The sequence below is a fragment of the Engystomops pustulosus genome, chromosome 9, assembly GCF_040894005.1.
Source record: "Engystomops pustulosus chromosome 9, aEngPut4.maternal, whole genome shotgun sequence".
Taxonomy (NCBI): Eukaryota; Metazoa; Chordata; class Amphibia; order Anura; family Leptodactylidae; genus Engystomops; species Engystomops pustulosus.
The window spans coordinates 80547126-80571321 of record NC_092419.1 but is presented as its reverse complement, the minus strand read 5'-3'; the positions used below and the strand labels follow the sequence as shown (position 1 = coordinate 80571321).

Here is a 24196-nt window from a genome sequence, read left to right as displayed (position 1 = left end):
AACTTTCTTCTTTGTTGTGTGCCATATCTTTAACTGGACTTCAGCCCTGCTCCATCATGTTCTGTACCTTGTGACCAGGTGCAAATAGCTGGCATGTCACTTGCTCCATGTACACTTCCGCCTATGATGTCTGCAACCATGTGATAGATTGCAGGGTGGAGCGGATTAATTCTTCTGTCTTCTTCCACCGTTTCCAGCTTCACTACACTACAGGGGATGTTAATAGGCCATGCCAAAATCAGGGTTTAGAGAGGTCATGTGACCAATCATACAAGCAGAAATCTGTAAATTAATGAGAGTGAAGACACATTGTGAGTTTTGATAATCATTTCCTTATGTCCAGGGTCCTCTGCCTAGGTGTGGACACTTGGGGTAAGAATCGAGGAATTTCCAAGGGAAGGTGCTGTTACCACAAATACAACTTATCTTTTATCCACATGACAGGGAAAAAAAATTATATTATAGAGATTACATTTTTGGAATCCCTACCCTCCCACACAATTATGAGAGTGGGGTTGCTTGTACTCCCATTGCATAGGCAAACTGCAGCTTCATTCTTTTCAATAGGAATGGCTCTTGTAAATTATATCTCAGCAACAGAAGCCACTATTACAACAGTAGATAGCTTGCGGGAAGGGTTACAAATTTGTACTTTGGGGCTGTGACTTTTGAATTTTTTTATGAGCCAAAGTAACAAAATTTCAGAAGGCTAATCATTTTTTTTTCACAAAAAAGTTTGTTAAAGGGGTTGACTGACTGTTATCAAAATGTATTAGGAGGACTAGGGAGGGCATTTGAAAGAATAAGCTTTACTTACCTGCTCTGGCATTCCTGGTGCCTGGTGTGGCGGTCAAATCCGAAAGCCTGTTCGTTTACAGGCCTTGCACTGCCTGATACAGCGCTGGTACAGGAGACGGGTGGGCATGCCAGACCTTTTGGAAGTTGTTGGAGCTGAGCTCCCGTGCCCCTGTAAACAGACAGAGGCATGGATTCAATGAGTCACAGTGAACCTGCACTTAGAGCACCGGAGCAGGCGAGTACAGCTTTACTTTTTTTTAAATGCCCTTCCCAACCCGGCTGCTAAATTTTGATAACAGTTGGACAATCTCTTTAAGTGCCACCTTTAATGCATTTCCATTCAGAAACATTTAGGTGTTTTACTGTCAAGAAAATAACATATTGAAGTTTATCTCCGCTGAGAACGATGTCAATGAACGGTTTTGTTGCTTATTTCATGCCGCATATTATATGGCAGAAATGTAAAAGGACCTTTAGATCTAAGCAATGAAATCAGTATTTCACCATGTATTTGGGTGAAAGGATTTGGAGACACTTATAAATTCTGCACAAATATTTCACACAAAACTGAATGTCAAACATTTTGCTTCATAATATATAAATACAGTTTAGATTTCCATTTTCATCATTTCACATCCCACAGACACAGAACCAACCAATCCCAAGCTGAGGTATTTGGTTTACGTATTAACATATTACTAGTCACTCCATAAGGGGGCGCTCCTGGATTACACTTAGTGAGTAGGGTCCCAGCTCGAGATGGAATATTGGGTTAAGTCAGAGCTGCCTGTCTGTATTCCTGCAGATATATAGAGAGGAAATGGTACTTTAACTAACAGATAGGGGCGAGCCCATAATCCACATCTGTTGTACATGTCTGCTGCGCTGTATAATATATTGTTTCCATTTTACACATTGAATCTATTGCATTTATTTATTTTACTTCAGATTAACAATCACGTTTGGTAATCAGCTAACTTCAGATCTTCTACATATGTAGACGCATGTTTTACAAGCAACTTGGAGATGGGTCTTGTGGAAACCAGCTACAGAAATGTAAGAAATTATAACAATGTCTCATCCTCAGTAACTTCGGAAAAGCGTGGATCATTCCATGGAAAGCGGCCTGGGCCCCGGAGTGTCCAGTCTACAACAAGCTAAGCTAATGTTTTACCAGGTACATGCTGGTTATATGAAATATGCTATTAATAATGTAATGGGGTATATTGTAAAATCATATAGTCTAAGCCATGACATGTAATTCAATCGAGAAACTCTTGTTTCTATAGTAACCAGAACTGTTTCCTCAATTACAGCTTTCAGAGTTGAAGACCCAGGACTGAAACACTCAACTAAACATATCACATGTAGCGTGGAACAATAGCATCGCACTGCTCAAGTCAGACAGCCAGACATTACACATTGCCTTTATGAGCCTGCACATGGCCAGTAGATATGTAGATTTAAAGAGAAATCTGATAGAAAATGAGTAGGACAAAGCACCAAAAACCGACATATCTACTGTATGTATGAAGGGCGGTCAGTCTCTTTGATTGGAGGATTATTACTTATTGGAAGAACATGTCTTTTTATGAGCAAGATGATCAGTATTTTAGAAACTTATCAGTAAGCACATATGTGTATGAGCAGGTTGCTGTTATTTTTTGGGGGGTATATGCCCTGGAGCAAAAAACATTTCTCAATATTTGTTTATTTCACTTATACAAAGTCAACATTTTTTCCTTTATTTCACATTAACTGCAGGCCCGGTGTTGCCTGGGTTAGTTAATAACTGCCCTTAGCTGGAACAAAAAAGGGTTAACAAAAACATATTTTGCACATCAGTCTGACCTGGCAGACTTTTCTGCTATGGTGAATCCGACTTGCCCAAAGTGATGGGAAAGGAGTCAAACTGGCGGAGAAGTCTTTGTTAATCTCCCCATGACTCCTGTAGTTTGGCTGTCAGGTTACGTAGAATATGTTTTGGCAAATAAATGGAAAGTACGGGATGAAAATGATCCCTCAATACATAGTCCATGACATTACTTCAGTTACAGGAAGCTGCTGTGCTAAATTTTGTGATGAGACAATGTGGATTCATTTAGAAAGATATACACATCATAGAACAATATATAGATCATTGCAGCACTAGATGTGACTGGAGTATCAGAGATGATCTTGTGGCATCTATCTATCTAGCATCTATCTATCTATCTATCTATCTATCTATCTATCTATCTATCTATCTATCTATCTATCATCTCTATCCATCTATATATCTATCTCTATCTTTCTATATCTATCACAATACCTCATACATGACCTTGCATATTACCTCACATATCACTCCACATACCATGTTTCCCCAAAAATAAGACAGTGTCTTATATAAATTTTTTTTGTTGAACAAAAACTTCATTTCTCTAACATCCTTATAACTATCTAAACTCTGAATTTCATGCTTAATTTCTTGTGACTCCATTTCTATTGGAATCAGTAGCCCCAATCCCATGTTTAGCATTCAATATAGCTGCTTGTAGTGTATTTGTAATGCAAAAGTCAGAGAATGTATCCCATGAATTCTTCATCCATGTCAATACTTCTTGCAGCAGCTAAAAGATCTGATAATAATTCCTTTATTTATATAGCGCACACAGATTATGCAGTGCTGCACAGAGTTTGCCGAATTGGTCCTTGTCCCAATGGGGCTCACAATCTAATCAACCTACCAGTATGTTTTGGAGTGTGGGAGGAAACTGGAGGACCCGGAGAGAACATACAAACTCTTTGCAGAAGTTGACCTGGGTGGGACTAGAACCCAGGACTTCAGTGCTGCAAGGCAGTAATGCTACTTACTCAGGCACCGTGCTGCCATAATACTAATGTAGAGTGTGGGGAGAGATGTAGCTTATTTTCAGAGGAGTCCTTATATTTCTAAGCTTGAAAAAAATTGAGCGGGCACTAAAATGCTCGGGTGCTCATTATTCGAGACAAACTTTTCCCGATGCTCGAGTGCTTGTCTCGAAAAATGAACCCCATTGAAGTCAATGGGAGACTCGAGCATTTTTCAAGGGGACCAAGGGTCTGCACAGGGAAGCTTGGCCAAACACCTGGGAACCTCAAAAAAGGATGGAAACACCACGGAAATGGACAGGAAACAGTAGGGGCAGCATGCATGGATGCCTCTGAGGCTGCTTAATCGCACCATTATGCCAAAATTATGGGCAACAGCATGGCGATGACAGAGTGACCAAATTAGGCTAGATAGCATCTAAAACATCCAATAATTGACCCTGACACTATAGAAGACGGCATGCAGAGGCAGCGGCAGCAGCGGCAAGCTAGAGAGTGGCATTCAAACCAATGGGTGGCAGAGATGAACCAAAGGAGGTGAGCAAGAAGCGCAGAAACAATTTCCTATGTGAACAAAAGGTTGACGGTATATTTAGTCGATAACACAGCATGGTGGCGACATAGTGACCAAGTTCCATAACGTATCTGGTGAAACACTCGAAAAATGAGCCTGACACAGCCCGCTTGATAAGGGGACGACATGTGGAGGCAGCCATGGAGACGACTTCCATGATTAAGAGTGACAGTATGGGGCATCCATAATGCTTCTATGATTGAAACTTCAGGTCTCCAGCATGGCAGCGACAGATGCGCCGAGTTCCATTATGTATCTGGTGAAACACCCGAAAATTCTGCCTGACAGCTCGTTTGATAAGGGGATGATGTGCTGTATATCCTCTCGTGCTCCAGCGTCTGGGGTATAGAGAGTGGAAAGTTGCGCATGGAGACATTGGTGGACGCTGTGGAGGATCGTGGAGGCTAAATGGACAGGAAACAGCAGGGGCAGTATGCATGGATGCCTCTGAGGCTGCCTAATCTTGGAATGGAGCTGGCGGTCCGATGCCAGGCGAGCTTTCGCCTGTCCAAGCCCCTGTCTCTCGGCTCCTCCCCAAACAGCACTTCTAAGAACCTTTTGTATGAGATCAAGTGTAGTAGTGTTCTTATAAGTTTGGGTTATGGCGGGTGAGGGGAATGTAAACAGATGCGCAAGAAGCGCTAAAATAATATTGGTAAATGATAAAAGTTTGCCAGTATATTTTGTGGATAACATAGCAGGGTGGCGACAAAGTTAGAAAGTTTGATGTGGAAGCTATGAAAATAACCCAAAATTCTGCCTGACACAGCTCGTTTGCTAAGGAGACGATGTATGGAGGCAGCTCTATGGACGACTTTGGGAGGCAGCTGTGGAGATGATGTGTGGAGGTAGCAATGGAGACAACGTGTGGCTATAAAGACGGCGTGTGGAGGCTGCTATGGAGACAATTAAATTTGGATAGTGCCTGTATGTGGCAGTCCAAAAAAGTTTTCAAACCAAAGGAGCAGGTAGGTGGTCCTCCAGAAAAATTAAATAGATTGAGTGCCTGTATATGGCACTCCCAAAAATTGTTTAAAACAGAGGACCGGTAGGTGGCCCTCCAGAAAAATTAAATACATAGAGTACTATAGCTAGAGCCAGTTGGCCCTGGCAAAAAATAGCCAGTTTCCTCTGCTTTAGTGTACAAAGAGGAGGAGAAGGAGGAAAATGAGGAGGAGAAGTGCATATATTATTCAGGTTGAGCTTCTTTCACCTGGTGGAGAATGGAAATCCTGAGAAATCCAGGCTTTATTCATCTTGATAAGCGTCAGCCTGTCAGCGCTGTCAGTCGACAGGCGTGTACACTGATCGGTGATGAATCCACCAGCTGCACTGAAAACCCAATCAGACAACACGCTAGCGGCAGGCCAGGCAAGAACCTCCAAGGCGTACAGTGCCAGTTCGTGCCACGTGTCCAGCTTTGAAACCCAGTAGTTGTAGGGAGCTGTGTGATCATTTAGGACGTTTCAGCTTGTGCACCAGGGCCTGCTGGTATTCATGCATTCTCACACTCCTTTCCTCTCCAGGGATGAGAGTGGAAAGATTTTGCTTGTACCGTGGGTCCAGGAGAGTGAATACCCAGTAATTGGTGCTGGAATAAATTCTTAGAACGCGAGGGTCACGGGATAGGGAGCCTAGCATGAAATCTGCTATATGGGCCAAAGTCCCAACGTGCAAGAATTCACTCCCCTCACTGGCCTGACTGTCCATTTCCTCCTCCTCCAACTCCTCTTCTTCTGCCCATACACGCTGAACAGTGAAGGACTGAGCAATGCTCCCCTCTTCAGTCTCGCCAACATTCTCCTCCTCTTCTCCTCATCCTCCTCCTCCGATATGCGCTGAGAAACAGACCTGAGGGTGCTTTGGCTATCAACAAGGGAATCTTCTTCCCCCGTCTCTTGTGACGAGCGCAAAGCTTCTGACTTCATGCTGACCAGAGAGTTTTTCAACAGGCCAAGCAGCGGGAGGGTGAGGCTGATGATGGCGGAATCGCCGCTGACCATCTGTGTTGACTCCTCAAAGTTACTCAGCACCTGACAGATATCAGCCATCCTCGTCCACTCCTCATTGTAGACTTGAGGAAGCTGACTGACCTGACTACCAGTTCTGGTGGAAGTTGACATCTTGCAGTCTACAATTGCTCTGCGCTGCTTGTAAACTCTGGATAACATGGTTAATGTTGAATTCCACCTCGTGGGCACGTCGCACAACAGTCGGTGAGCGGGCAGTTGGAGGCGGCGCTGCGCTGCCCTGAGAGTGGCAGCATCTGTGCTGGACTTCCTGAAATGCGCACAGATGTGGCGCACCTTCGTGAGCAAATCAGACAGATTGGGGTATGTCTTGAGGAAACGTTGAACTATGAGATTTAACACATGGGCCAGGCATGGCACATTTATCAGTCTGCCGCCACCAGGTTACGGCCGTTGTCACACACAACCATGCCTGGCTTCAGGTTCAGCGGTGCCAGCCACAGATCAGTCTGCGCTGTGATGCCCTGTAATAGCTCTTGGGCGGTGTGCCTTTTATGTGCCTAGAGCTACCGACTGATGGCGCCATGCCCACGGATGGTAATTCGGAAGAGGAGGTGGAGGAGGGGTGGGAGGAGGAGGAGACATAGTAGGCCTGAGAGACCTGGACCATGGTAGGCCCCGCAATCCTCGGCGTCAGCAGTATATGACCAGCCCCCGGCTCAGACTCGGTCCCAGCCTCTACCAAGTTAACCCAATGTGCCGTCAGCGATATATAGTGGCCCTGCCCGGCCGCACTCATCCAAGTGTCCGTGGTCAGGTGGACCTTGTCAGAAACGGCGTTGGTCAGGGCACGGATGATGTTGTCTGACACGTGTTGGTGCAGGGCGGGGACGGCACATCGGGAAAAGTAGTGGCGGCTGGGGACAGAATACCGAGGGGCGACCGCCTCCATGAGGTTTCGAAAGGCCTCGGTCTCTACCAGCCTATAGGGCAGCATCTCCAGGCTAAGCAGTTTGGAGATGTGGATGTTAAGGCACTGGGCGTGTGGGTGGGTTGCACTGTACTGCCTCTTGCGCTCCAGCGTCTGGGGTATGGAGAGCTGAACGCTGCGCATGGAGACATTGGTGGATGCTGTGGAGGATCATGGAGGCGAAGGTGTGGTTTTCGCACGGGAGGTGTTTGGGCCGGAGTCCTGGGCAGGGGGCTGACTAGCAGAGGCAGCAGGTGACACAGGGGAAGGAGCAGTGATGTGCCCGGCTGGAGGTGAACGGCCTTGGTTCCATTGAGTGGGGTGTTTAGCATTCATATGCCTGTGCATACTGGTGGTGGTTAAGCTGGTAGTGGTGGAACCCCTGCTGAACCTGGTGTGGCACAGGTTGCACACCAGAGTCTGTCGGTCATCCGATGTTTCTTTAAGGAACCTCCAGACTTCCGAAAATCTAGCCCTCGCCACAGGAGCTTCACTAAGTGAAACATTTGGCGCTGCCTCTTCCAACCTGTTCTCGTCGAGAACTCGCCTCCATCTCAGAAGCACTGTGTTCACCCGGCCTATCAACCCAGCTTGGGTCTGTCACCTCATCATCCTCCGATCCCTCAGTCTGCTCCCCCCTCGGTCTTCCTGCCCTGACAATATCATCGTCCGACACCTCTTTACACACTTCTTCCACTACGTCAACAATGTCATCATTACCCACAGACTGCGACCGGTGGAAAACCTGGGCATCAGAAAAGAGCTCAGCAGCAACCGGACAAGTCGTTTGTGACTCTGGGAAGTCAAATGCCAAATTTTCCTGGGGGGGGCCGACTGGGGGGAAGGAGGCTGAGGTGGAGGAGTGCTGATTTCGGTGACATGGGTGGACTGCGTGGAAGACTGACTGGTGGACAAATGGCTAGAAGCATTGTCCGCAATCCACAACATCACTTGTTCACACTGTTCTGGCCTCAACAGTGCTCTACCACGAGTCCCAGTAACTTGAGACATGAACCTAGGGAGTGTAGCTCTGCGGCGTTCCCCTGCTCCCTCATCAGCAGGTGGTGTCTCACCCCGCCCAGGTCCACGGCCTCTGACCCCTGCAGTAGTGGGACGCCCACGGCCACGCCCTCGTCCTCTACCCCTAGCCTTCGGGTTCAACACTTGCAAAATTAAAGTGTAATTTTTGTGTTTTATGTGTTTTTGTTTTTTTAAGAAACAATGCTATTCTATTGCTATGGCTAGTTTCTAACCTACACTGACAGCACACAACAGGATTTTGTGCTGTGCCTGATGACTTTTCGTTTTGAAAAAAAAAGAAAAAGCAGACTGTGCCTAATTCAATCAAACCCCTAATAAATTGTCCCACTTAGGTGTTTGAGATGGATATGTGTGTCACTAAGAGCTATACAGAACGTTCGCAAGACTCCCTGCAAATTTGTCACAATATGGTACTAGCTGCACTACTAGTGCCAGCAAGGCCAGCCACAAGCAAATCAACTAAATATATATATATATAACGCTATTGTAGGCATAAGAAAGCCGGTTGGTTTCTTGTATGCCTAGTTTCTAACCTACACTGACAGCACACAACTGGATTTTAAGTCACTTTAAGCTTTGAAAAAAAAAAAAAAAAAAAAGGCAGACTGTGCCTAATTCAATCAAACCCCTAATAAATTGTCCCACTTAGGTGTTTGAGATGGATATGTGTGCCACTAAGAGCTAAATAGAACGTTCGCAAGTCTCCCTGCAAATTCGTCACAATATGGTACTAGCTGTACTACTAGTGCCAGCAAGGCCAGCCACAAGCAAATCAACAAAATATAATATATATATATATATATATATATATATATATATATATATATATATATATATAATGCTATTGTAGGCCTAAGAAAGCCGGTTGGGTTCTTGTATGCCTAGTTTCTAACCTACACTGACAGCACACAACAACTGGATTTTAAGTCACTTTAAGTTTTGAAAAAAAAAAAGAAAAATCATCAGACTGTGCCTAATTCAATCAAACCCCTAATAAATTGTCCCACTTAGGTGTTTGAGATGGATATGTGTGTCACTAAGAGCTAAATATAACGTTCGCAAGTCTCCCTGCAAATTCCTCACAATATGGTACTAGCTGCACTACTAATGCCAGCAAGCTCAGCCACAAGCAAACCAAAAAAATAAATAAAATATAACGCTATTCTAGTCTTAACAAGGGCTTTTGGGTTCTTGTAGACTCACTCCTGCCTAACAGTAAGATAATATAACACCCTAACGCTATCCCTGCAGCAGTAGCAGCTCTCTCTCTAGCGGCATCCAGACACAGAATGATCCGAGCAGCGCGGGCAGGGGCTAGTCTATTCCAGGGTCACCTGATCTGGTCAGCCAACCACTGCTATCGATGTGTAAGGGTACCATGTCATGCTGGGTGGAGTGCAGAGTCAAAAATCAAAACGGCGGGAGATGCCATTTTCTCAAGCTGACGAAGTATTCGTCCGAGCAATGAGCAGTTACGAGTACGCTAATGCTCGAACGAGCACCAAGCTCGGACAAGTGTGTTCGCTCATTTCTAGAAACAGGGTATTACCTCATATTAATAAACATATTACTTCACATATTACCTCACACATAGGCTATTTTATACTCAAAAATAACCAATCAAAGCTTAGAGCTCATATTAAAGAAAGCTTACCACTGCTTGCATGATAAAATAATGCAAGCACACCACCCTGTAGGCTATTAAATGCTGATGCCAGCACATACTTTAGTAAGGCACGGCGATCTTTAGTTTAGCTAAAAAAAAGATTATCTTACATATGTAAATTAGCTCTCCGGTGCTATCCTTACGTCATCTTCAGACTGTCGATGGCTTCCATTATTCACGCCTCCTTCATTGTACCCGTCCTCCTTCAGGTGCAGAGAGCCGGGACGTTACCAAGCTCTCGGCACTTATTGCGCATGTGCAGATACTAACTCTCGCACAGCCGGCCGGCGATAGGTGCCGAGAGCTTGGTGACGTCATGGCTCTTGGCACCTGAAAGACGGTTACAAAGAAGGAGGCGGGAATAATTAAAGATCGGAAGACATCGGCAGTCTGAAGTCATGTAGGAGTAGCACTGGAGAGATAATTTACATATGAAAGATAATAGTTTTTTTAGCTAAACTAAAGATCGCCATGCCTACCTAAAGTATGTGCCGGCATCAGCATTAAATAGCCTACAGGGTGGTGTGCTCGCATGATTTCATCATGCGAGCAGTGGTAGGCATCCTTTTATAACTGTAGCAAAATAGAAACGGAACTCTGATTGGTTGCTAGAAGCTAAGCTGTGATTGGTTGCTTATTGCCACAGCAGCCAGCAGAGAATGGGTCTCATTTACATACCTGGTCCAGTTGAAAACCCGCGGCGTGTTGTCCGACGCTGATTCGCGTTCTGCCGGGATTCACTAAGGTCCTTGCGCCCTATATCCACCATGTGTCGCTGCTGCGCCGAGGTCCGCCGGAGTTCACCTTCTTCTTCTCGGTGCATGTAAGTGTGTGTCTTGCGACACAATTTCTTTTTTAAATTTGGCAGTTTTTCCGAATCCTGTACATGGTGGTTAATTGACTCAAAACGTAGTTCATGATGTTCCCTGAATCACAGGGTGCAGTTGTGCACAATTGGGTGACATACACACATGCCTACATACACACATACATAGTCCCAGATCTATAGTATTTTATGATATATTCTGTTCATTAGTAATGTGTCTGTAAAGACCTGTATAAAGGATTAATTAACATCGATTGACATTTCTGACTGCATATTTCTAACTTGTTTACCTCTTTAGAAACTTGCTGGCATGGAATATTATGGGAACTCAATTAAGTCTATGGGAGAATGCTTTGTCATTTTTCATGCTGAAATGTATCTACTCCTCCCCACAGTCAAATATCCAAAAAAATGCAATGAGGAAGCACTCCGGTAAGTATAAAGGTGATCTTTATTCACCCATGGCAAAATAATGTGCAACGTTTCAGCTCATCCATAGAGCCATTATCAAGCGTATGCGTATGCTTGATAATGGCGCTATGGATGAGCTGAAACGTTGCACCTTATTTTGTCATGGGTGAATAAAAATCACCTTTATACTTACCGGAGTGATGCCTCATTGCATTTCTTTTTTATATCTGACCTTACAAACCGGTGGATCGGGCTTGTTGGAGGCGTGCACCCACCACTGGAATTGATACATTACACTCACTGTGCTGCTCCACAATCAGACTGTTTGTAACCACAGTCAAAGTTATACAAGGAATGCCTCATTGTCCTGCATTTAGGGGACAGCACTTGGAAGAAGAAACTCAGCCAGAATGCCCAAGTTACTATAAGAAGAAGCGGAGACTGGGATACTCTGCCACAGTACCAGCCCTTGGAGAAAAGAGTGGGATGGTTAGTCCAGGCCTTTCAACCATAAATACTCCTTCTGCCTAGAGAAGATTGGAGAAGATAGCCTTAATTTCCTCAGTAAAGGTCAACCTTTCACTGCAGACCCTGACTCCCAGGGTCTGGAGTCTTTCTCAAGCCCAAATAGCCCTTACACTGCCTGGTTCAGTATACCTTCAATTTTGAATAAAACCCTCAACAGTGTCACCAACTAAGCACCCCTACACTATCACCCCTCCTCCTCCAGGCTTCACGGTGGGCACCAGGCATGTAGAGTCCATTCGATCACCTATTCTGCGTCGCACAAAGACACAGTGGTTGGAACTAAAGATCTCAAATTTGGACTCATCAGACCAAAGCACAGATTTCCACTGGTCTAATGTCCATTCCTTGTGTTCTTTAGCCCAAACAAGACTCTTGTGCTTGTTGCCTGTCCTTAGCAGTGGTTTCCTAGCAGCTATTTTACCATGAAGGCCGCTGCACAAAGTCTCCTCTTACTAGTAGTTGTAGAGAAGTGTCTGCTGATAGAACTCTGTGTGGCATTGACCTGGTATCTAATCTGAGCTGCTGGTAACCTGCGATTTCTGAGGCTAGTGACTCGGATGAACTTATCCTCCGCAGCAGAGGTGACTCTTGGTCTTCTTTTCCTGGGGTGGTCCTCATGTGAGCCAGTTTCTTTGTAGGGCTTGATGGTTTTTACATCTGCACTTGGGGACACTTTCCCAGTTTTCCCAATTTTCAGGCTGACTGAACTTCATTTCTTTAGGTAATGATGGCCACTCGTTTTTCTTTACTAAGCTGCTTTTTTCTAGCCATAATATTCAGTAGGACTATCAGCTGTGTATCCACCTGACTTCTGCACAACACCACTGATAGTCCCAACCCCATTTATAAGGCAACAAATCCCTTATCCCCTGTTATACTCTGTGGAAGCTGTGCCCCTATAAGCAGACCGCCCCTTTAAAAGTCTGATTTTGTTGATTATTCTACCAATAGAATCAATGTGGGAAGGAATTGACAACTATAGAACAACTAAGTTCTATATCTGCCTATAGAATTGGAAGAAAACAAATGTTCTGTAGAAAAGTAATTATATCATGCTGAAAGTGGGCAGAGACTAAAGTTCCCTGTTGGCCTTCACTTTGGCTCTATTCATTATTTTTCTTTTTTTCTTTTTCTTTTTTTTTGCAATGACCTCAGCATTTATGTGTTTGGTTAATGATTGTAAATGATAATGATACAAGAACACAGCAATATGTGGATTAAAACTTCAGTTAATTGCTGTCTAATCACTAAAAAAACATGTGATGGTTGCTGTGGAAACGCGCCGAGTTCAACAAAATTGTTTCAAAAATTCTTGTACTTGCCCAAGTTATATAAATAGCATTAATTTACCTCATTATCCAATTGGATTGGCTTTCGTTCTGTCGGGTCCTAAAGAACACAGTGAACTTTTTATTTCCCTATCCTATTCTAAATAACAAGCAAACTGAATAATCGGTGGAAAACTATTATAAAAACACACATCTCACGTCTGTATATATCACGGGGAAAGAGTTTGTTTTCTCGATTAAGTTACCTGCGCAATACATAAAGGAGCATTCTCATTTCTAGGAAAGTACGGTCTGTACATTTAAATGAATTAAAGGAAATCTAACATAAAAGCTGTGATAATAGTCTGTAATCCTGCTGTAATCTAACATTGTGGGAGGGTGGAAGTGCTCCTGAACAGTGTAACAGCCTGTGAAGCTGCAGCGAGGAGGGGCTCGGGCAACTCCCCCATAGCAATTCTGTCTCATTAGCATTATGTTGAAAAGTTGATTTTAGAAGGAAGGAAGTGATAGATAGCAATTATAAGGAGATTACCACAATCACATTGTTTGGATCTATAAAGTAAGTGTCTCTGGTTTATCCATAATTGATTTTGAGAGTAGATTTTCTTTAAAGGGGTGTTCCAGGATTATTTTTTATTGATCACCTATCTTTATAATAGGATCTGAAAAGTCTGCACCCCTAGCACTGTACTCTTCTACATATTCACTTTAATAGGACTAAGCTGAAAATTACCCATATGACTAGTAGATGTCATTTGAGGACACAGACCTGTAAGGACAGCTCGTCAACAGGGATGCCAGGTGTCAGACCCCATCGATCAGAGATGGTTAACATAAAGATGGACAATATGCCACTACTTTGTGGCATGATGACAATATGAAGTGACTTTATAGAGATGCATCACTAAATCAAGCATGATAACTCAGGGGCACTTACTCATCCAGGTCCAGGCACCAAGACTGTGGTAATCTTCTTAAAGGTGTTATTCATGGAATCCTGCCTTTATGCTAATGAACCTGAACCCCTCTGTGACTGTTACAATGTCTCATCCTTTCCCTACTCCTTTTGCACTCAAGTTGAGGTGTTCAATGTACAAGTGCTGAAGGAACAGGGGAATGTGAGACAGTGTAACAGTCTGTAAAGCCAGATTACAGAGGGGTCAGGATAGGCCCTCAGGCTTATTAGCATAATTTTAAAAGTTAATTTTACAAGAAAGGGGATAATGGGTACTAAATGTAAGAAAATTACCATTGCAATCATGGTGCCTGGATCTGTGAGTAAGTGTCCCTGGTTTATTATGTTGGATTTTGATAGTAGATTTCCTTTAAGGAATCAGTATAAACAGATTTTTTCAGCACATGTTTTATGCTCTTAAAGCCTCCAAATGCTTATACTCTACTTAGCAGCATTCAGGGATGGAAGGGGCCTACCTTCTGCCAGCCCGCATACTGCTGGTCCATGACAAGGACAAAAATCAATTGTATGCGTGTAAAACGTGCATGCAATTGATTACCACAGTGTGACTGGACATGACAGATCCATGCACTCTGCACACTATATGATGTCACCAGGCAGCACCCCCCTCACCACTTTTCACTAACTGCAGTGTGCAGAAGAGGAAGATGCAGAGGCGAAGACTGCTGCTGGACATTTTATTAGTGAGGGGAGGCTGCAGATGGACATTTTATTAGTGCGGGGAGGTTGGAGATGGACATTTTATTAGTGAGGGGATGCTGCTGCTGGATATTTCATTAAAAAGGGGAGACTGTTGGACATTTCATTAGTGAGATGAGTCTGCTACTGAGCATCTAATTAATGAAGGGAGGCTGCTGCCTACCAATGCCTCAGTTAAAGGGGTATTCCCACAAAGACAAGTTTCTTAATTGTACTCATGATAACAAAATAACACATTCTCTAATTCAAAGTTATTAACAAAAATACAGCATTTCACAGATATAAGTCCAACCTGTCTCTATCAGTCCTGCTGTATACAATTTTAGTGGCCCCTAGACACAACCCTGTAACTTCTAACATAGCCCCACCCCCTGCAGTCCAGGACCGAGCTTACAGACACTCATCACTTCCTGCAGCAAACAACACATTGTGAGAACAGTGAAGCTTCAAGCTACATGCTGATAAGTTATCCAGGATAAGGGGGAGGCAGGCACATATCTGTGAGAACAGATATGTAGCAGAGCTGGCAGTGTGTAATAGGCATCCCATCATCTCATCTCTGATCTGTCTCATCTCTCCTTCTATGTGTCAGATACTAGTACAATGTTCAAAACGTAAATAAAAGTGTATATAAAGCTGTGCCCTGATAATCTTTGTTCATTGTCAGCTCACAGAACTAGATGGATCATAATGGGGAAGATTTACTTACCCGGTCCATTCGCGATCCAGCGGCGCGTTCTCTGTGCTGGATTCGGTAAGCGCGTCCCGAGCGACACATTTTCCGTTCTTGAATGCGGCGGTTTTTCCGAATCCGTCGGGTTTTCGTTCGGCCACGCCCCCCGATTTCCGTTGCGCGCATACCGGCGCCGATGCGCCACAATCTGATCGCGTGCGCCAAAATCCCGGGGCAATTCAGGTACAATCGGCGCAAATCGGAAATATTCGGGTAACACGTCGGGAAAACGCGAATCGGGCCCTTAGTAAATGACCCCCAATGAGTCCCGAACTAAGAGCATCGGAACGCGCTGGAGTTCACCGAGCCAGGCTGAGTGAAGGTAAGTGCAAGCTCCGCGACAGATTTTTTTTTTAAATGCAGCGTTTTTTCTGAATCCGTTGGGTTTTCGTTCAGCCACGCCCCCGATTTCCATCGCGTGCATGCCAGCGCCGATGCGCCACAATCCCATTCCCGATGATTGCAACTTCAGGTCTCCAGCATGGCGGCGACAGATGGGCCGAGTTCCACTATGTATCTGGTGAAACACCTGAAAATTCTGCCTGACACAGCTTGTTTGATAAGGGGATGATGTGCTGCATATCCTCTCATGCTCCAGCATCTGGGGTATAGCGAGTTGAAAGTTGCGCATGGAGACATTGGTGGACGCTGTGGAGAATCGTGGAGGCAAAATGGACAGAAAACAGCAGGGGCAGCCTAATCTTGGGATGGAGCTGGCGGTCCACTGCCAGGCGACCTTTCGCCTGTCCAAGCCCCTGTCTCTTGGCTCCTCCCCACCCAAAATGGGCCTGGGGGCCAGAAGCGTTGACTTTGAAAAAATTATAATTTTCGAAGCAGGCCGGGTCGTGTGAATATTTCACGTAGGAATAATGGAATAGCATAGTGGTTCTATTTTTAATTGTTTTTTCGGAAATGGTTCCATGATTAAGAGCGACAGTATGGGGCATCCATATTGCGCTGCTATGATTGCAACTTCAGGTCTCCAGCATGGCGGCGACAGATGGGCCGAGTTCCACTATGTATCTGGTGAAACACCTGAAAATTCTGCCTGACACAGCTCGTTTGATAAGGGGACGATGTATGGAGGCAGTGAAGTAGTAGTAGATTAAAGGTGCTGCAGTTAAAACTACGTTAGTTGGATCTTGGGATGGAGCTGGCGCTCCGCTGCCAGGCGAGCTTTTGCCTATCCAAGCCCCTGTCTCTTGGATACTCCCCAAACAGCAATTCTAAGAACCTTTTGTATAAGATCAAGTGTAGTAGTGTTCTTATAAGTTTGGGTTATGGCGGGTGAGGGGAATGTAAACAGATGTGCAAGAAGCGCTGAAATAATATCGGTAAATGGTAAAAGTTTGCCAGTATATTTTGTGGATTACACAGCAGGGTGGCGACAGTGTTAACAAGTTTGATGTGGAAGCCATGAAAACAACCCAAAAGTCTGCTTGACACAGCTCATTTGATAAGGGGACCATGTATGGAGGCAGCTATATGGACGGCTTTTGGAGGCAGCTATGGCGATGACGTGTGGAGGTAGCAATGGAGACAACATGTGGAGGCAGCTAAAAAGACGACGTGTGGAGGCTGCTATGGAGACAATTTAATTTGGATAGTGCCTGTATGTGGCAGTCCAAAAAAGTTTTCAAACCAGAGGAGCAGGTAGATGGTCCTCCAGAAAAATTAAATAAATTGAGTGCCTGTATGTGGCAGTCCATAAAAAGTTTTTAAACCAAAGGAGCAGGTAGGTGGTCCTAGTAGGCCTTTGAGACCTGGATGTCGGGAAAACGCGAATCGGGCTCTTAGTAAATGACCCCCAATGTGTCTGCTTAGAGAGTACCTGCCTACAGTATTTTGCACTGACCATCGCTGAGTGATAGGAACTAAAACAATAATAAAACTGAGTAAAATTGTAAAGTAAGGGGTTAAATGGTTTTTATTGTGTAAGCATCACTAGGGGATTGAGATTTGAGAATTTTCTTTTGTGGGAAAAGCCCTTTAATGTAATTCTATTGGTATCTATGTTTACTAGTCTAAATTTACCAGTAGCTGTTGCACTTCCCACCCTAGACTTACACACAAGTCAATATTTTTTCTCAGTTTTTTTGCGGTAAAATAAGTTGCCTTTTCTTATATTTGGGTAGGCTTATACTCAAGTATATACAGTATAATGCACAATTTTGATTTACTAACAATGGGCAAAGTGTAACTCTTATAACAAATATAGGATATAAATTTCTCCTGACAGAGTAATATCAATTCTGATTATTTTTAAATAAACTTTCGAACCATTTTACTCATCTCTGGATGTGTTAATATGAAAGAAAACTATTTGTAATGAAAATAGTACATTCACTTGGTACAAGGATTTGAGCAATTTATTTTAGTCAAAAATGTTACTCCTGTCCAAAATGGGGAATCGAGGGGAATATAAACAAATGAACACTAAGATCTAGCAAGAATAAGTGTGAAGTGTAGAATCTAGATGTAATATGACCGTGCTCATTTGTTTGTTATGATTGTATGGTGGCCCATTGGGTCATGACTCGGTATGTCCTTACCTTTGTTATATTGTGAAAAATTCAATAAAAATTTATAAAAAAAAAAAATGTTACCCCTATAATGGTGATATACATCTATACAGCTATGCTAGCTATATCACACAGCAACTCAACATCCAGTTATATCCCATAGCAACGTAACAGTTATGAGTGGGGTAACCAATTAGCAAGTGTTCAATTCTCATGCAGCACCCCCATATGGTAAATTACTGTATCACACACTTTTTTATAAAAGTCAATAGGTTGTGTATGTAACACAGGGACTTGTAGGATCCTCCAGAGTGACAGATGCTCATTGGCTAATTGATAAAGTTAACTAAACTTTCAACAAAATTCAATAGTGCAGATAATAATAGTAAACTTTGCAATATACATAATTTAATTAATATGTTCCGGTTTTTGTATCATCTTTATGTCCTCTATCCTCTAACAGCAAAGAAATAAAGCAACCTGTTTAACTGTCTAATGACTTAACTCTTTACAGACTGTCCTTTGGAAGTCTAATTTAATGAGAAAGCTAAATAATCAATGATCTCTAGGTATAGAGATAGTTAATCATTAGCCTCCTTATCTGCCTGAAGCGTGATTTAACATCTCATTAAGACAGATACTAAATGCCATAATCATTACAGAGTTAAAGGGGTTTTCTGCCTAATAAAATGAGTGTGAATAGAGAAAAAGGTATGGGTTAGGATTGATTGAAGCTCTACTTCCAGAGATAGATGTTAGAGTTTTTATTAATAGTTAATATTTTTTGATAAATATAAAAAATATATTAAAAATATTAGAATATTTTGACTATTAATAAAACATCTATCTCTGAAAGTAGTGCGTCAATCAATTCTACCCCATACCTTTTTGCAAAATTATGGCAAAAAAGATAGTTTACGCAGCTCACCAAATGTAGACAGCAGCATGAAGTAGAGAAATGAGAGACCACGCATGGAGCAGAAAACACTAAGTTGCTTCAGGTGAGAAATCCAAGGTTCCAAAAAAGAAAAAGGGTTGCCCCAGCAGGTAAGTATAAAAGCATTGACGTTTATTCCATAATGAGGTATGAAAACATGAAAAAAGTGTACACAAGTGAGAAAAAGTTGACGTGTTCCGGACGAAATAACGTCCTTAGTCGACTAAGGACAGTATTCCGTCCGAAAACTTTTTCTGGACTACCATCCAGCTTCAGGGTTTGACGCTGCAACTCCCCCTCAACCTGACTATCACCCCACCATTTCCCTACTGTGCACATACCTCTAGACGTCTGGCTCCAAAACAAATCCCTTAATATTTTTTTCTCTAACCCTAGTAAAAATGAATAGTTGTTCAAATAAACCATTGACAGATTTAGTCTTCCTTTACCCATGATTCCATGATGAAAGTCATAATAAACTAACTTCATTAGATCTACTTGAAAGGGACACCAAGATTTTCTCACAAAACTAACAGTCCCTTGTGTCGGGTCTGAAATATTCCCTTTTAATTTTAAAACTTGTCTGTTTTATAAAAAAAAAAAAAAAATACCCTCCAAAATATAAGGCAAATTAACTGAGAAGAGTTTTTTTTCCCCTGTAAAAAGGGAGAGAATCACTTTAGATTCCCCTATCTTGGGCCTAGAGTAATTATGTTGACTTATTTAAGAAATAATTGTATCTTTCAAATGGCATCAGTCTTGTGGTCCTATAGACCCAGAGATAGCTAACAGAACCACAACCCTGAAGCATTTAAAAAGATCAGGATCATCTTTTATAGGTAAATAGGTGAGTTTCAACATAAAAGTGGGAATGCTGAAAATAATAGATCACACCCTACCTGGTAGTTTAGACATATAAAGTAGATGACAGGGTACCTTTAAGTGTGAATAAGATCACATGCTCGAGCCTGGGTGAAATATACCTTTAAGATGCATGATACAGTTTTAAATTAACGTAATACTTACCAGGCCTCATGAAGATTATTATTCTGCAGCTTTGGATTTATTTTCACCTTTATTCCCAGGGGTGAGCACAGTCTTTTCGGGAGCTTCAATGTAATTTTTCATGTTATAATCTCACAAAGAAAATTACTTTGCAAAAGTCACTAGTGATCTATGAGGTAGAAGTTCAGTTCCATCTCAGATTCAAAGACAGTTGGTGAAGGTGTTTGATAGGGGTCAGAAGATCTGGGACTCAAAAGTTCAGGAAAGGCTGCGGAGACGGGCTATAAAGTGATGCCACACTACATTGTGGCACACAATGTTAAATGGAAATCTGTCGAAGGGCATGATGAAATGCAGGATGATGTTAATAGTTAAGGACTATTAGAGGATGCTATACTGTACGAGGCCATGACTATACACATTTTAAATCAGTGCAAAAATCTTATCTTCTCTATATATCTCCACAATGTGGCCTGACATGATGCCCATTATAGTGGTGCACCTACTTTTACATCTTGACTTTTTGATATTCAATATTAACTGTGTTTGACCTAAAATATCATTAACCATATCATAGTTTTATTAGGATTCAGAATTTTTATTTGCAAAGATATACTGTACAGGCAGTCCCGGGGTTACGTGCAAGATAGGGTCTGTAGGTTTGTTGTTAAGTTGAATTTGTATGTAAGTCGGAACTGTATATTTTATCATTGTGACCCCAGACAATTGGATTTAAAAAATGTTGGATTGTCATAAGAACCAGGATTAACAATAAATCTTAATTGCAGACACCTTTGATAACTGTTTCAGCTGTTTATTGTAGGCTAAGACTAAAGTTGAGTAAATTACCAATATCCAGAGGTCCGTTTGTAACTATGGGTCATCTTTAAGTCGGGTGTTCTTAAGTAGGGGACCACCTGTATATTTTTTAGACCCAGTTAGATTATTACAGAGCCTTAATTTGCTGTAAGTACTTTATTTTTTTCATAGCCCTTTGTTTTTGTATAGACTATCCAGAAAACTAGTAGACAACCAAGAAACTTAAGAGACTCACCTCCAAAAAAGAAAATATATGTGGGTCAATCACGTATCAATTAAAAGTACTTGCATTCTTGAGTTGTTGAGTTGTCTTGTCTCAGTTATATACTAAAATTACATTTGTGAAGCCTAACTCTTTTAGGCTTAGTTCACACTAACTTTTAACACTTCTGTCTGCAGCTCTGCTGCCTCTCGGGTACATTTACACGTTGTAATGTTTCTGTAGATTTTCTGCATTGGAATCACATGCTGCATGTTAATGTATAGTAGAACCTGCTGAAAAAATAAACCTAAGGTTAGCAGTAGTCACCAATAATACAACTTATACAGGATAGGGGATGCATTGCAGATCTGTCTATTGTGACATTAACTAATCATAAAATAGGAGTCACTTGCCCCCATGTCCAAATGATGGAATGATCATACAGGTGTTTCTGTTATTTCACAGAAATAGATAGCATCCAACCCCTTAAACATATCCCAAAGTATTATATATGAATCAATAGATTGATCAGGTGCTATGTGGTTTGGTCATACATGATCTAGGTCATCCATGAATTGAGGCTATGATGCAAATGCTCTTTGTGATTATTCATCAATCTGGTTGGTATATTGGTCCGAGGTACAGATGGGCGAATATTTCAAAAATTTGATTTGCTGAGTTTGCAGAATTTTCAATTATTCATAGGGGCGTGGTTTGGTCTTCAAGCAATGCTGTGTTTTAGCATAACAATCACATGTGGACTGAGCTGAGGATCAAGATCCCTCTATAACATCAAAGAATGCACTATGTTGATTTGACATGGATTTCTTGATATCTACTTTAGCAACGAAAAATAATTGAAATTTGGGGAATACAGAACCCCAAAAACTGACACCCTGGAGTTTGAGAAAAAATCACTCCACCAACTATGTGGATTTGACACGGATTTCTTGATATCTACTTTAGCAACTAAAAGGAATTGAAATTAGGGGAATACAGAACCCCAAAAACTGACACCCTGGACATTGAGCAAAAATCATTTCAGCAACGATGTTGATTTGGCATAGATTTCTTGATATCAAATTTAACAACAAAAAAGAATTGAAATTTTGGGTATACAGACTTTGAGCAAAAATCACTCCATCAGCTACTGAGTACAAGCAGCTAGACGCTACAGACAGGACATGCAGCGTGAAATGACGGGATTGCAAATGGACGTCTGTTTTTATAGGGCTGTGATATCACATAAGCCTGTCGTCGCAGATTGGCTTACAGGTCTGCACATGTGATCGAGGGTGTTCCTTTCTTCTTCCCAGAGTTCTCTGCCCCATGTAACACGTTGTGCTTGCGGCCATTTTGCTAATAAAGGGGGAAAAAATTGTTCCCATGAATCACCGTAAACTTCAGATTTGTGCAGAACCCGAAGTTTTCCTGACATTCTAAACGAATTCCACTTCGTTAGAAGCGATTCACCCATCTCTAGTCCTAGGCTTTACTGGTTATTTTTTTAATGTATAAAATTAGCATGGCACTGTTAGAAAAGGGAGGTATATAATTCAATAAAATATCAAAAATAGGAAACACATCAAATTCATAAATAACCTTACATGTATATTAATCAATTCAAATCAATTATTTCTACAACAAATAGATATCACTGTGTAACAGTCTCATCTTCCATACGAGTAAAAGGTAAAAAATAAAACAGTATGCAGCAAGTGTCCTTGCGCTAAAAACAGGGAGGGTGATGGTGTAAATAATACTTTGGTATATAATGGGGCAGATTTATCAAGCTGTCTGAAAGTCAGAATATTTCTAGTTGCCCATGGCAACCAATCACAGTTCAGCTTTCATTTTACCAGTGCTCATGAATATTTTAAAGGGGAGCTGTGATTGGTTGCCATGGGCAACTAGAAATATTCTGACTTTCAGACAGCTTGATAAATCTGCCCCAATGTATTTCTTATTCACTTAGATAAGTGTTCTACTTATAGTGTTCCCACAGTAGTTGTTTCAATTGTATCAGATAGCACTGATAGGTAGTGATGAGCAGGCCCATCAGTATTAATCGGGTCAACAAACCAGGACTCGGATGCAAACACACCAGATATCGGGTGTCAACACTTTAAATGATCCACTCACCTACTAGCTGGCACCGATCACGGGTGTTATTGTGCTATCCTTTACACGCCACTGCAATTATGGCAGCGGTCTTGTCGCTCCCCTGATCACAGGGAACGACAATCCTTCGCTGCATGTGCTCTAAAACCTGGGTGCTCTAAGCACGAGTGTTATTTTAAGGCAAATATAAAATGGCAATTAGAAAGGACAAGAGAAAGGTAAGTTTGCAAAGAAAAACAAATCCTCTCCATTATCAATCAATTTTTCTAACTTAACACTTTTTTATTATTGTACTAAAACGATTTGTTTTTCTGCTCACTTACCTTCCATTTATCCCTCAGTGTGCACCATCCACATGAGCTCTTCTATCCTTTCTTCACCACTCTACTCCTCTCACACACTCTATGCTTTATCTAACCACTCTATTCCATCTTGTTCTGCTGTAAAGTTAGGAAAACCCTTAACCATTAACTCCTTTCTCTGTATAATCTCCCTTTCTAGCAGCAGGTGATATCTCTTCTAACCCTGGTCCTACTTCTTTCAGGTCCAAACATTCCACTACTCATAGAAAGCCTGCAAGCCTCATCAATATTCAGTACATCCCCTCATCTATCTCACCTCTTCCTACAGCTCCTTTCAAATGTGCCCTCTGGAATGTCCGCTCTGTGTGCAATAAACTTGCTTTAGTGGCTTGCAATTCTCTCACTCATCAAGACCTGACAATAGGTAGGGTGGTGGGGTTGGCATACTCATCTCAACAGGGTGCATCTTCCAGGTTATTCCTCCTGTACAGTCTCTAATCTTCCCATCTTTTGAGGTCCACATCCTTAGGACCGCTCTCCCTTCATGTGGCTGTAATATATCATCCTCCTCGCTCACCCTACAATTTACTCAACCATTTTGCTTCTTGGCTTCCTTATTTTCTATCCTGTGATATTCCAACACTCATCATGAGAGATCTCTGATTCTCCTACTCCAGGAGGAAAATATCCGAGATCTGGTCTTTGCTCAACTCTCTTCAGTCTCTGACTTCACCAATACTGCATTTCCACTTTCAGACCTTAGCCTTCTCTCTTTTACTGTTAACAGTTTCCCTCCTTTACAGAACCTGCCCACCTATCACACTTACCGGAACCCAAGTCCCCCTGATATGCATCGTCTCACAGAAACTTTGTTGTCATCAATGTCCCCCAACTTATCCCTCTCTCCTGTTCTAACCTTGATATTAACCATTATAATCACAACCTCAAAAATGC

At 42.3% G+C, this 24196-nt stretch overlaps 1 long non-coding RNA gene across 1 annotated transcript; it reads right to left on the bottom strand.

Annotated features, from left to right (window-relative positions):
- LOC140077837 (uncharacterized) lies at positions 1 to 21104 on the bottom strand. The gene is made up of 3 exons (XR_011849842.1): positions 20996 to 21104; positions 818 to 967; positions 1 to 282 (listed from the first exon to the last, which is right to left on the bottom strand). It is a non-coding gene; the product is annotated as an uncharacterized lncRNA (long non-coding RNA).
- Between the last annotated feature and the right edge of the window lie 3092 nt (positions 21105 to 24196).